This window comes from Athene noctua, chromosome 5 (assembly GCF_965140245.1).
Source record: "Athene noctua chromosome 5, bAthNoc1.hap1.1, whole genome shotgun sequence".
Classification (NCBI taxonomy): domain Eukaryota; kingdom Metazoa; phylum Chordata; class Aves; order Strigiformes; family Strigidae; genus Athene; species Athene noctua.
The window spans coordinates 4,799,377-4,811,941 of record NC_134041.1 but is presented as its reverse complement, the minus strand read 5'-3'; the positions used below and the strand labels follow the sequence as shown (position 1 = coordinate 4,811,941).

The 12,565-nt window shown below is 42.7% G+C and overlaps 1 long non-coding RNA gene across 3 annotated transcripts in view; it reads left to right on the top strand.

Moving 5' to 3' along the window:
- Positions 1 to 12,565, top strand: part of LOC141960529 (uncharacterized) — a 176,248-nt gene that overhangs the window by 44,012 nt on the left and 119,671 nt on the right. The window lies entirely within an intron of this gene.

The window sequence follows — 12,565 nt, the reverse complement described above, 5'->3', positions numbered from 1 at the left end:
GCTTCTCATAAGGAATCCTAGAAATGATGCCCTGTGATTATCCATGTGTAATTAGTACTTCCCCCATGTTTTCTTGCCAATATGTTGCAAGTGGGATGTTGCAAGATTAATCAAAGTTTTGGTCTTCCTGCTGTGTTTATTACCTGAAGGCACTAATGATGGCTGTAGTTTATGATGCAGAGCAGACACTTGTCTGCAGACTTAAAAAGTAGTGCAGATCAAAACTGTTGAGCCATTCTTGTATGGTTAAAAGTTGCTGCTTTCAGTTAATCCTATACTATTCAACTTCTCAAGGGGCTGTTATCAAAGTTTAACCTCAAGAAACTAAGATGGCAAAGTGTGTGGGTAATTCTTTGAATTTCAATATGACATTTCATATTCAGAACTGGGATGCTGTATTATTCCTGGATGGGTAATGTCTGATTTTAATGTTACTCTATAAATTATTATTTTTAGCCATATCTAAAGGAAAATTACTTTTTTTTTTGGCCAAAGAAAAATATTCAAGGACACTTCATTTTTGTTGCTATTTTCTGAGAAAGATTTAAAAATTGAATTTAAAAATGGATATTGTTGGTGAAAAATAGTACTTTTTTCTTATTTTACTCACAGCCTTCTCTTTTTACTTCTAAAAACTAGAGTCAGTAAAGTAAAAAGAACAACAATATGGGACAGTTCATGGTCAGTGGGTGCTTACACACATACCCTATAAAGATGGATTTGGCCTGAAGTGGTTTAGGTTTTTTTGCTCCCTAGAAAAATAAAACAGGTAAGAAAGAAATGCAACTTAAACGGAATTAAACTAAAATCTTCTTGCTTTCCTGTTAAGCAGCCTTAATTTTTAAGCATCCGAGGAGGAGTCTTAATTATGTATGTTTCTAAAGCTTGCTTAAAAAAAAATTGCTGAGTGTCTGAGGCTTCGAGTGTCCTGCCCCTTCTGTTAAAAGTCTTCAGAAAATCCAGTTGCTCGTCATCTCTGAAAACCTGCCCTCTTATGTAGGTAGCTAAAAAGATGTCTGACATTAGAGACTCGCGCTCCAAAATGTTGCCTTGAATACCTTAAAATGTCACATTAAAATCAAGTACGGTTCACCCACAAACCATCTGGCTTTACAGATCTGAAAACGATCTTTCAATTAATTAAGCTTCTCTACTTCCTAATAAGGCCTATTTGAAATTCTCAGAGCCTGGAGACACCAGGGCTGTAGGTGTGCTTGGAGCAGGAGTGTGGCTGTGGCCCAGTGTCCCCTGGGTGGTGGCGGTGGCGGGTCAGGCCTCGCTGGGGTGCCCTGCCTCGCCTTACCTTGGTTCAGGGGCTGTGCTGCTCCCGGTTACGGGGCTGGGGAAATACCTGCCTTTCTCCTTAAAAGGCCAGCGAGCTGCTGCGGGAGCCCTGGTCCTGCCCCAACGCTTCCCCGCTCTGCTCAGCCACAGTCCTAAAAAGGCAGTTCCTTGCTCCCGCTTCCCACAGCTGAGCTCCCCAGGGAGGACAGCCCGCCCAAGTCAGGCGTTTTACTTACAAGGAGAGCCGTACTTATGGATTTTTGCTGTTGCTTCTCAAGGAAGCCGTTGTGTTTACAAGCACTGCTGGGGTTATCCTCTCGTTTAGTGAATAAGCAGTGAATAATGAAAAGTATAATAGAGTGCAGTGTCTGAGCCTGCGAGCCTCTCCGCACAGGCACATTTCTGCGATGGTGTAGATCCCTGTAGGGTCCCGTGGAGGGAAGGAGGTGCACGGTGTGAAGCAGGTCAGAGCTGTAGTCTTGAAAGCATATTAGGTTATGGTTTTATAATAGAAAGTACTCAGCAGCAATATGAGCTCAAAGCAATTCATGTCCTTTTTCCTCCCTCCCCTGGCTGCCATTCCCGCGCTGCCTCTTTGCTTGTGCTTGCTCAGTTCTTTGTGGGGGCCATGCTGTGTTCTTGGTTTGATTCCTTCAGAAAGCTGGAAGAGAGTTTTCTGCTCAGATTTACGGTGTGGCTTCACAAAAAGTTGCGCTAGTGTAACTGAGTGGTGGACAGGAAAGAGGAGAAAAAAAACCCCTTAGTTATCAATGCCTCGTGCTCTTCCTAACATGAAACAAGCTGCTGTACTCTCCTGTATAAAAACTCTTCAAATGCTCAATATTTTATTAGATATTTTTACAGGTTTAATTGGAAATTTCTGAAGGATCTGATTATTGGCTTATTTATTTCACATGCCAAGTTACAAGCTTAGTTACAGTCTGATAGATTTTTAAGGACAAGTTCTTTACTGGAGCCAGATTTTGGAAACGCTTGAATATGCTAATTCAGAAGAGGTTTTACATGGGTTTTTTTCTTTTTATTAAATCAACAAATCATCCTAGCTTAATTTGAAAAAATAAAGAGGAGTGTTTTTCAAATTTAAGATCTGTGAAATTCTGGCGTGTGCAGTGCACCGAGTGGTCATACACTCCTTTCAGAAAAGGGATTAAAATAATTCTTTTTCAAGGGGGCTGCTTGGGAAAATCCCCTGGATAGTGTGTTCTTCCGAGCATGCAAGGTGTTGGGGTGCAGCTTGTGGAGTTTGAACATATTGTGCTTGGGCATAGCAGTTTGTCTCTTCAGAGCCACATACTTCCTTAGTTTATCAGACTGCTCATGGCAATTCTGGTCAACCTTTGGACTTTATGGCCTCTCTCAGGACGTAGCATTGGTTCCCTAATATCTCTTCTCTTGTCTTTTGCCAAGTTTCCAGCAGGCAATGAGGCTGTCACAAGCAGGGTCACAGGTGTTGAAGGAAGTCAGCAGCACAAACAATTATTATTACAAAACTGGATTCCACGGTTACAAGGATGAAATACTGCTTTTCTTTATGAATCTGTGATACCATCCCCATCTTCTCTTTTTCTGAGATTATAAAGTGTTTTCTAGCTCATTTTTGTTTTCTACCAGTGCTAGGTGTGTGCCTGTAGATTTAGTAGGTGGGGTTAACAGTACTGATGGTGGAGATTAAAAAAAAAACAATAAAAGAGAATGCCATGCACTCATTTAATTAATGCTCATTGTTAACTGAGATCTGTTGTATTATATTTTCTAATGTTGTTTGTCTAGTGCTGGTTCCTTAAATATCTGTCATGTAAAACATGTTAAAACAAGCTATTCACATATTTGCTAGTAAAGGAGATCTTTAGAAAGAAACAGAGATCAGACAATAAGGAAGAGGGTGATTAGAGAGAAACGTTGATTGGGCAATAAGGAAGAAGGCGATAGCAGCTCTGGTATGATGAGGCAGGGGATGGTGTGTCTCACCAACGGCTATGAAATTTGATAATTTAGGAGGAAAACCCATTTACAAGTACTGGGTTTGGACACTAAATACAACAGAGGAATGTTAAACTAAACACTGGTTGGCAAAGGGATGTTCCTGCCTCTGCCGAAGAAGGTAGGGGCTAATCAGAAAAGTTTGTGTTGGAATACTGCTCACTAAATACTGCTCACTAAAGAAATTCTTCCCCTTAGGATTTCTGCCTGGCTGCTGGTAGTGGTCCCAGCATCCACCGTGTGTCACGTTGTGTGAGCCAGAGCTTTGGAAGATGTGTGCTGTGGGGAAGACACACACATGGAATGATCGAGGGAGGACTGCCCACTAAGCACAATAGCTACTAACTGCTAAGAATAGCTACTAAGCACACTAGTTATTCTGCATTCAGCAAGTGTCCACATGTAGTTTTTTAATTTAAAAGCAACTTTGTTGCAAAGTGTGCTGTGTCTTCAAAGCAGACTGAACTGTCAAGGTCTTTTAGAAATTTTAGAAAAATTTAGGGTTTTTTTGAGTGTTAGAACTGAACTGAAGCTCAACAAGGCCAAGTGCAAGGTTCTGCATGTGAGTTGGGGCAATTGCAAGCACAAATCCAGGCTGGCTGAGGAGTGGATTGAGAGCAGCCCTGCAGAGAAGGACTTGGGGGTGTTGGTTGACGAGGAGCTCAGCATGAACCAGCAATGTGCACTCACAGCCCAGAGAGCCACCCGTGTGCTGGGCTGCACCCAGAGCAGGGTGGGCAGCAGGGCGAGGGAGGGGGGATTCTCCCCCTCTGCTCCGCTCTCGTGAGACCCCCCTGCAGGGCTGGGTCCAGCTCTGGGGGCACCAACAGCAGAAGGACATGGACCTGCTGGAGCGGGGACAGAGGAGGCCACGGAGATGCTGGGGGGCTGGAGCCCCCCCTGTGAGGACAGGCTGAGAGAGTTGGGGGTTCAGCTGGAGAAGAGAAGGCTCTGGGGAGACCTTAGAGCGGCCTCCCAGGGCTGAAAGGGGCTGCGGGAAAGGGGGGAGGGACTCTGCATCAGGGGGTGTAGGGATGGGATGAGGAGTAATGGTTTTAAACTGCAAGAGGGCAGATTTAGATTAGATCTAAGGCAGAAATTGTTCCCTGTGAGGGGGGTGAGGCCCTGGCACAGGCTGCCCAGAGCAGCTGTGGCTGCCCCCTCCCTGGCAGGGTTCAAGGCCAGGTTGGACGGGGCTTTGGGCAACCTGGGCTAGTGGAAGGTGTCCCTGCCCGGGGCAGGGGGGTGGGACTGGATGGCCTTTAAGGTCCCTTCAAACCCGAACCATTCTGTGATTCTATGGAAAGTTCTCTACGTGCAGAAAGCACTTGAATGCACCCGAACTACTGTCAATCTCAATTAACACCCCCCATCTCATGCTCAGTAGTGCCATTCTCAACCTGTGACTGTGTTGCTTTTCTTAGTCCAAAATGAAGCAGCTCTGCATGGGGCTCTCACTAGTCCTTGTTTATGTACAAATTTGTAGCAGAACAACTCGGTCAGCTTTAGTGATGTTAGTATTTTTTTATAGACTATTCCTACTGCGTCCCTTTGTCTGAACACAATTACAGCGAAATCAAGGACATATTCTCCTGCCAGTGAATTAAGTTGAATTGTAGAATCACGTTTTGGAAAATCAAATCTACCTATCTCAGAAGGTTTCACTGCTTTAACCATACCAATAAAACAGTGAAAACTTGTGTATGTTTTGAAGGTGAAATTTAGAAAACCTGAGGCCCTTTCAATCCCAGAAGTGGTCTGGAGTCCCATTGTCTAATGGTAACCTTGTGTTAGCCCTGTGTGCAGTGTCAGCCCTTAGTTCATTCTCTAATCATCAATCTCCAGTTAATTCAGTGAGATGACTTGTTGAAAAAGGTGACTAAAGGTATCTGAATTTGCCCTTTAACCATATGAGGAATTCAACTGCAATTCTGATAACATGGGTTAAAGCACACTTTAGAACAAGCTAATGTTGTTAAAACTGTGCATGTTAAATATAATCTGTGTTTATAAGTGGCACCATTATCAGAAAACGTCACTAAGAATCTAAGGAATCTTTAATGAATAGCTTATTACTTCCAGGGATGGGCTCTGTAGGTAGTTTATATAAAGCTTAACATTTTAGTGCTGGTGTATTTGGTCAGTAAGCAAATACACCTTCATATTAACTGTATTTTGATGTCATGTGTTCTAAGCTGTCAACGTCATTGCCACTTGTGAAAATCAAACTTACAGAATTTAGAGAATCAACCATCACAGTTCAGCTTACTTTAACATATTATGTTGGAAATCAGAACAGAGGAGTTAATACTAGGAAAACATTTATTATTAATTGACTCCTGGTAGCCTGTGGATCTTATTCATTGATATTTCTAAGGCTGTTATAATTTCTTTTTTCAGGAATTGTAAATCCTTATGTTTTAATACAAAAAAACCAAACTCTTTGATGCTTGCAGTAGACATCCTGGAGGCAAATGGACTAGTTAAAGCACTGAGTAACCTGGTCTGACCTCATAGCTGACCCTGCTTTGAGCAGGAGGTTGAAGTAATTGTCCTTCTGAGGTCCCTTACGCTTATCCCATGATCTCGTGATTTGTAAAAACAATTAGTGCTATTTTTGTATCTCCTTTTGGAGTGTTGTATTTTGAACCTTTTTGAGATGGTTGCTTTTCAGAAAAGGCTGTAACACTGTGCTCTCACCTGCATAACTCTAATCACACGTTCAGTCCCACTGAAGTGAAATGGTAAACAGATGTCACGTTATCCTTTAAACACGGTTACTCAACAAGAAATGATCATGCCACTTTGTACACAAGATAGTGCTAGCCACAGGTCTGGGTGGTCGGTGTGTCACAGCAGCTAGACCACGTGTCTATTATCCACTGTTTAAAAAGATTTAATTAACACTATTTGATCTGGCCTGCCAAAAACTTAGCAAAGTATGATTAGGCTTTTTTAAATATCATGGTTTCAGGATTCATTTGGGCCGGGAGGCAAAATATAATATGTCATCTCCAGGCATGTGAGATGTCTTCTCTGTATTCTCCAGGTTGTACAATTTATATGCCATTTGCACTGCAAAAGGCAAAGTAATAAAGTAGTGTCAGGGTGTTTAATACAACTCATGGGGCCTGAGATTTTTCACGGGCCCTAAGAGCAATATATGGTGATACTAAAGGAGTTTACCAAAAGGAAAGTGGCATTTTCTAGGGCTCTCATCACAAGTGGGTACAGCCCAGCTTTTAAAGGTACTAACCAGAAACATGTCGAAGTGCTGGGCTCTAAACTACAGCAGACCAGCAGCTGTTGTGCAAGCTGTTTGATTCTTGTGGTGAGGATGGGAACCTTAAAAATTGGGTAGGGTAGAGAGCAGGAAATGGGAGCCATTACAGCTGTCCCAAGGGAAGTGGTTCCACTCGTGAATCACAGTCCTGGTTTCGCTGTGCTGTGTGGGAGTGGCGTCCTGTCCCGGGCGGATATTGCCGGCTCCAGGGGCCTGGCCTGTCTTAACTGCTGTGAGGGGGGGAAAAAGAGCAGGAGACTCTCAGTCCCCCCAGCACGGCTGCTCTGCAGCCTGGTAACCACCCTTTGGGCTGCTGGAGCAAGGGAGAATCAGGACACGTCAAGCCCTGTTTGCCACGTGAATTAAGTGATATGGTCCATTGCTGTTAAGATGATGACCAGAGTGACAAGAAGAGTTTGGCCACGTGCCACATAGGCCTTGGGTTATCCATGGAGAACAAAATCTACTACCATGCGAGACACCCCAGGTTGCCAAGTCTTGCCTTTCCCCCCCTGCCATGAGTCACACGGCTCTGGCAGAGGCTGGAGCCCGTCTCACGGTGGCACAGGAACCTCCTGCCCTGGCTCGTGCTCCAGCTTATCCTAGAGCAAACCTTCTTTGTAGGCTTCTGGGCCCTCTCTTGCTGTGCCAAAGAGCTGCCACACCCCAGTTTGTTCAGGCTTTCTTGTCAGGGCACCTGTGACTTACTCATAACGGATACAGACATCAAAACCAAGCAGTCCCTCCTCTGCTCGGCGTGCTCTGTGGCTCCAGAGGCTTTTTCAGTGCTGAAAGGAATGTTCATCTTCTTCCATCTAGTCCAAAGCCTCCTGTAGGAGCTGTTTCCACTCATTCTCAGGAAGAGAAGGCATAAATGAGACAGATCCTGGCAGTTGAGTGTTGCTGTTATTTATCCTTCCTAAGGCCAATAAGGAGATAAATCCCCAAACCACCGTTCATCCACAGCTTGTGGTTTTTTTCTCTAGCAGTACTCACAATGACTTTACGTTGGTAGCAGAGGTCTGCTGTTTGCAGTTTGAGAGACAGTGAGGGTCCACAAGTGGCTGATGTGGAGAAGGGACAGAGCTGCATCTTCCATTTCTGAATCTTTCTGCACGGATTAAGTGCATCTTCTTCCATCTCTGATGCAAAGGTGCACAGAGCTGTACCACAGCTCCCTCACTGATGAGCAGATCATTTAGAGGTTTCTATTGTTCATAAATCATGGCAGAGAGAAAGCTAATATCTTGAGTCCCTAAGGCTTCTGGTAATGTAGTGGCTCACCAAAGATCTTTCATCTGAGCTGTTATTTCTTGCTTAATCATGGAGCTAGAGGTGCCAGCACCAATAATTTTGGGAACTTAGGTCTTTGATATAAATTTGAGTTAATTTTATGATATTAGGAAGGTGATGCAATGGAATTTTTGTGTCATGAGATGTCTTTGCAGCAACATTAAATCTTAAGGGCAATCCACGAAAGTGCTTGTGGTTTGGGACAAAAGGTGGCACTTACCTAGTAAAGCTAACAAGGGAGTAAAAGTCTCTACACCTGATAGGATTGACCCAGGGCAGGTCTATTGGTCTTTTGTGGATGGACTTCAGCTTTGTCTGCTCATATGTCAAGATAGCCAGATGTAAATTATTTCTATTAGAGAAGCTGAGTGTTCTTGTAAAAGCACCTTGTGGCCTAAAACAGTAACCCTTGCTAAGGGCTTGAGTTTATTAGACCAATAATTAGCTTACTAGGCATACAGCTGTGTCTGTGTAGGTTTTTGAATTTCACGTTCCATCTGACTTGCATCCAGTGATGTATATCGTGAAGGGGTTGTAAAAAGATTTGTTGAAGAAACAACGTGGGAAACCTCACATAGAAAGTCTCAGGCTACACGGGAGGGGAGAAGTAATGAATGTACCTTTTTTACTGAAGTTAGGTTTAGAGAAGGGTTGGTCTAATTCATAGAAAGCAAGCTGATCTGAAGGAGCTGTGTGGTTCAGGAGAAAGTCCTTGCATCTGCCTGGATCCTGTATCCTCACAGAGGAGCCAGTGTAACCCAGAGAATCTGCGGGAGCTCTAAGGAAGCTGAGACAAGGTAATCTGCGCACAGTTAACTTCTGGGTTTTCAAGAGAAGCTTTGCACATACTCTGAACTCACGGTTGATCTGCTTTCCTGTGTTTTCACTATCATTCCGCCCACCAGCATTACAGAGTAAGCTGGGCTCCTTCAGCTGGGGTTACAGGGAAGAGTGGCTGCGAATTACAGGGGAATCGTCAGGGTCAGCAGAAGGCCCCTGGATGAAACAATTGGACTCATTTTCAGGAAGGGGCGCTGGACAGAGGATTCGCCCTGTGTGCTTAGAAAAGCCAAATGAGGCTGATGCTTGGACTTTGCTCACTCTGCAGAGGCTCACCCAGCATTGTACCATGTGGATTTGGAAGTCGATTACATGTTCAAATAGGGAAGGACGATCAGATCTTGTCTAGAGCCAGTGGTCATCTCTACTTTCCCTAGCATCTCAAGAACAGTGCTTTCAGGTGAATTCCCCACCTGCCTACAAGCTTAGGTAAGAGAAAACAGGCACACAGCAGGATCTTAATGATAGGAAGATTAAAAGAAGACTCTTATGGAGAACTGGAAAACACAGAAGGGATTTCAGGGGTGATGTACGTTATCTTCTGAAAGGTAGAAGAATACTTGCAAAAACTGGATCTATTGGAAACATTTTCTTTTAGGGACATCTGATAACAATTTCTAGTCAAATACAATTTTTACTTTAAAAAGTGTGAAGAGATTTCTGCTTTAGGGTAGACTGAAAGCAACTCAAAACCTTGACTATCCCTCAATAACTGCCATTTTCTTAGGTAGCTATAGCATCTTGGAAGTTTGTCCTTTGTGATTAAAAGGAGACACCTTTTAATTTCTGTATAATAAATGAGTCTTCCCAAAGTCATGGTAGTATTGGACAATATGTTGAATCACACTAAATACCTGAATACAAAACTCACCAATCTTATAAGTTATTACACCAAACTTACAAGTTATTCTGTATTTGTTATTTTTTTCAAGACAGAATAGCCAGTAAAGTCAGGATGGGAAGTGAGATTGCTTGCTACCAAGTTTTAGTTGTTATTGTTAATGTAACAGTAGCCCATTCCTGAATGGGGAATACGTATGAGGTGGATGCAGATGGAGCACTAGGAAACTGGGAGGTTAGGTAAGGAATTGGACAAGAGCTAAGATTCCTAGTAAACCTTCAATTAGTTATTCAAGCTAATGAAAGAGAGGCTTAACCTTAAAGACATCCTCTTCCTGGTGGTTTCTTGTACTCCTGGGTGCCAAGGCTTGTGGCGTTATGAGCACAGATCTGCAACAGCAGCCATAATGAAAGTAGTATATACAGGTCAGCTATCTCTCCAATACCACTGGAGCTTTAGAGTGCACATGGGCTGAATTAGCATTTCTGATTAACCTCTGCTTTTTGTGCAAATGTTCCAAGGTGTTAATCTTTATGTTAGTGCAATGAGCTGGAAAAGCTTTTGGTTGAAATCCAAGCAGCATCTTAAAAACAACTCAGGTTTTTGTCATTGTCTTGACTGGCAGACTGAGCCCAATGTGGTCTGATTATTTTGTAAGTAAGAAATGTTCTCAAACTGACAACTTGTACGTTGTGTTTTATCTTCCAAAAGAATTTTTACGGTCTCTAGTTATAAGCTTCAAAAATAGTCTAGGTTTATAACTGAAAGACTGGCAGATGTTTAGCTGTTGTGGATAAAAGCAAGGTTTAAGTACAGCTGTAATTTCATGTGCTGGTATCCTGTAAAGCAGTGCTGAAGACCAATGAATTATCGTTGGCTTTTAAGCATACTAGCACCCAGAGAAATTGTTTATCTCTCCTGCCTATTCCATGTAACTCTCTGTAATGCTTCCAGTTACTACAATGATATACTTAGATAGAAGAGCTGATCTTCTGAAGCCTTACCCTAGGAATGAACTCCACTAATCAAGTGCTCATGACTCCAACAGATGTTTCTGTTTTTCAGACAATTGGAACCTCATGTTCTACTATATTTTTTAATTTTTTTTTTCCCTTCTTTTCGTACTAGCAGCGAATGCCCCATTACACATGTGAGCTTCAAAAACTTGTCACATGATACCAGAAACAAATTGTTAAGCAAGTCAGCAAAGTTAAGGTTTGAAGTGGTGGTCCACTAAAGGCAACTGGGTCTTAGAAACCAGAGGAGTGCTTTAGGGAACTACGAGGCTGTGGTTTTGTTGTAAATGCCAGTACTCTATTTCAGCCTCTTGTATGAAATTTGGAAATGTCAGATGAACTCAGATCATAACTCTTTTTTCAGACTGAATCACTTTAGGATGTGGATATAAAGTTAAGTGATGCTTTTGAGGATATGAGTATTATACTCTTGAAACCACAGAAACGGGATGAGAATTGTTTATACGATGCTGTTATATAAGGACTTATCCCCTGCAGCAGGTCAAAATTGGTGAATTTTCAGACATAGTGGAAATACAGATGGGAAGAATTTACTTTTTACTTCAATTTGTTTAGTCTGTTGCATTTAATTTACCATTCCAGGTTTTTCTGGTTGATGTGACCGATGGATCCTTGATCAGTCAATATCTTTGTATGATTTGGGCAGAAGGAAAAATAATGTGGGTAAAAAGGATGATATATTGTCATTCCACACAGATGCAGCATACTCCGCTGTCCACAAAATCAGAACTACTTAGTGGAAATGAAACACCTGTTAAAAGAGCACAATGGAACTGTTACAAATTGTAGGCACTGGAGACACACTTCTTTGGGATTAAAGCAACTCATTTGCAAACCATTTTTCTGTTAGCAGTGAGCAATTAACCGTGAACTTTCCCCTCCCCGCAGCTGACCCATGCTGGATTGATTCAGGAGCCGAGGCAGAGCATGGCTCAGTAGGCACGACCAGGAAGTTTATCAATATTGACACTTTGTTAGCCAAGCAGGATCCTGACCAAATATGGGATACCATAACCAGAACTTTTTCCTTTCGCCCTTTCCCAGAGTAAATACATTAACTTGCTGCTGTTGCTGGGCTTGATTGTCGTGATAAACACAAGTACAAGGTGCAATGTGAGTTGGAAGCTGTTTCATTAAGTGCGTGGAAAAAGATGAGAGTGAGGGTAGAGAGGGTCATTGACTGCCTCTGCAGCCACTCTTAGGACACGAGGTACTTCTGACACATTTCTCAGCTGATAAAGATTTGATCAGTTAAGAATATGGCTGATAATATGCATTGGGCATGTTCACAGTTGTTTTCAAGCTGGTGATACGCTCTCTTCTTTAACATCACATTCCTTCCTGTTGTTTTAAAGCCAAACTCTGACCTCTTGGTGCTGTTCACATGTATTTGATGGAACTTGAACTTGGGTTGAAGGTCTGCAGTGTGGAAGTATTTCTGTCTGCATAGAGATGATCTATTTTTTTAATGGCTGTGGATGAGATTTCTTCTTTGCTTGATGCACTCTCTGTGTAGAGAAGGAAACTGAGAAGCCCATAAAAGATGAGTAACAGAAAGCCAGTGGATGATCCTCATTAGACCATGCATACAGAGTGATGGAGTGGGAAAAGAGGAATTGTTGGAGGAAAGAATCATCTAAGCCAAGGGATGAAAGGACTTCCAGAAGAGCTTGTTTAGAAGTGCTGAACTTGGCTGGCAAGCCATGGAGAGAAAAGATAGAGTATTGATTTGAAACTTTGGCAAGTGCCTTTTGAGACAAAGAATTATTTTGGTGGAATGAAGGAGCAGAGTCAGGGGGACTGAGCAGAGTCTGGCATGAATCTGGAGGAGGAGAAATCCAGATGTTATGACAAATGGTGAGCCCAGTGATCTTAGGAATAAAAGGGAGAGGTGAGAGATGAGATACACAGAGTGGGCAGTACTGAAAAAGCAAAGCTGGGCAAAGATTAGATTTGGGTTCTTTTAAGTTAGCAGAAATTTAAATG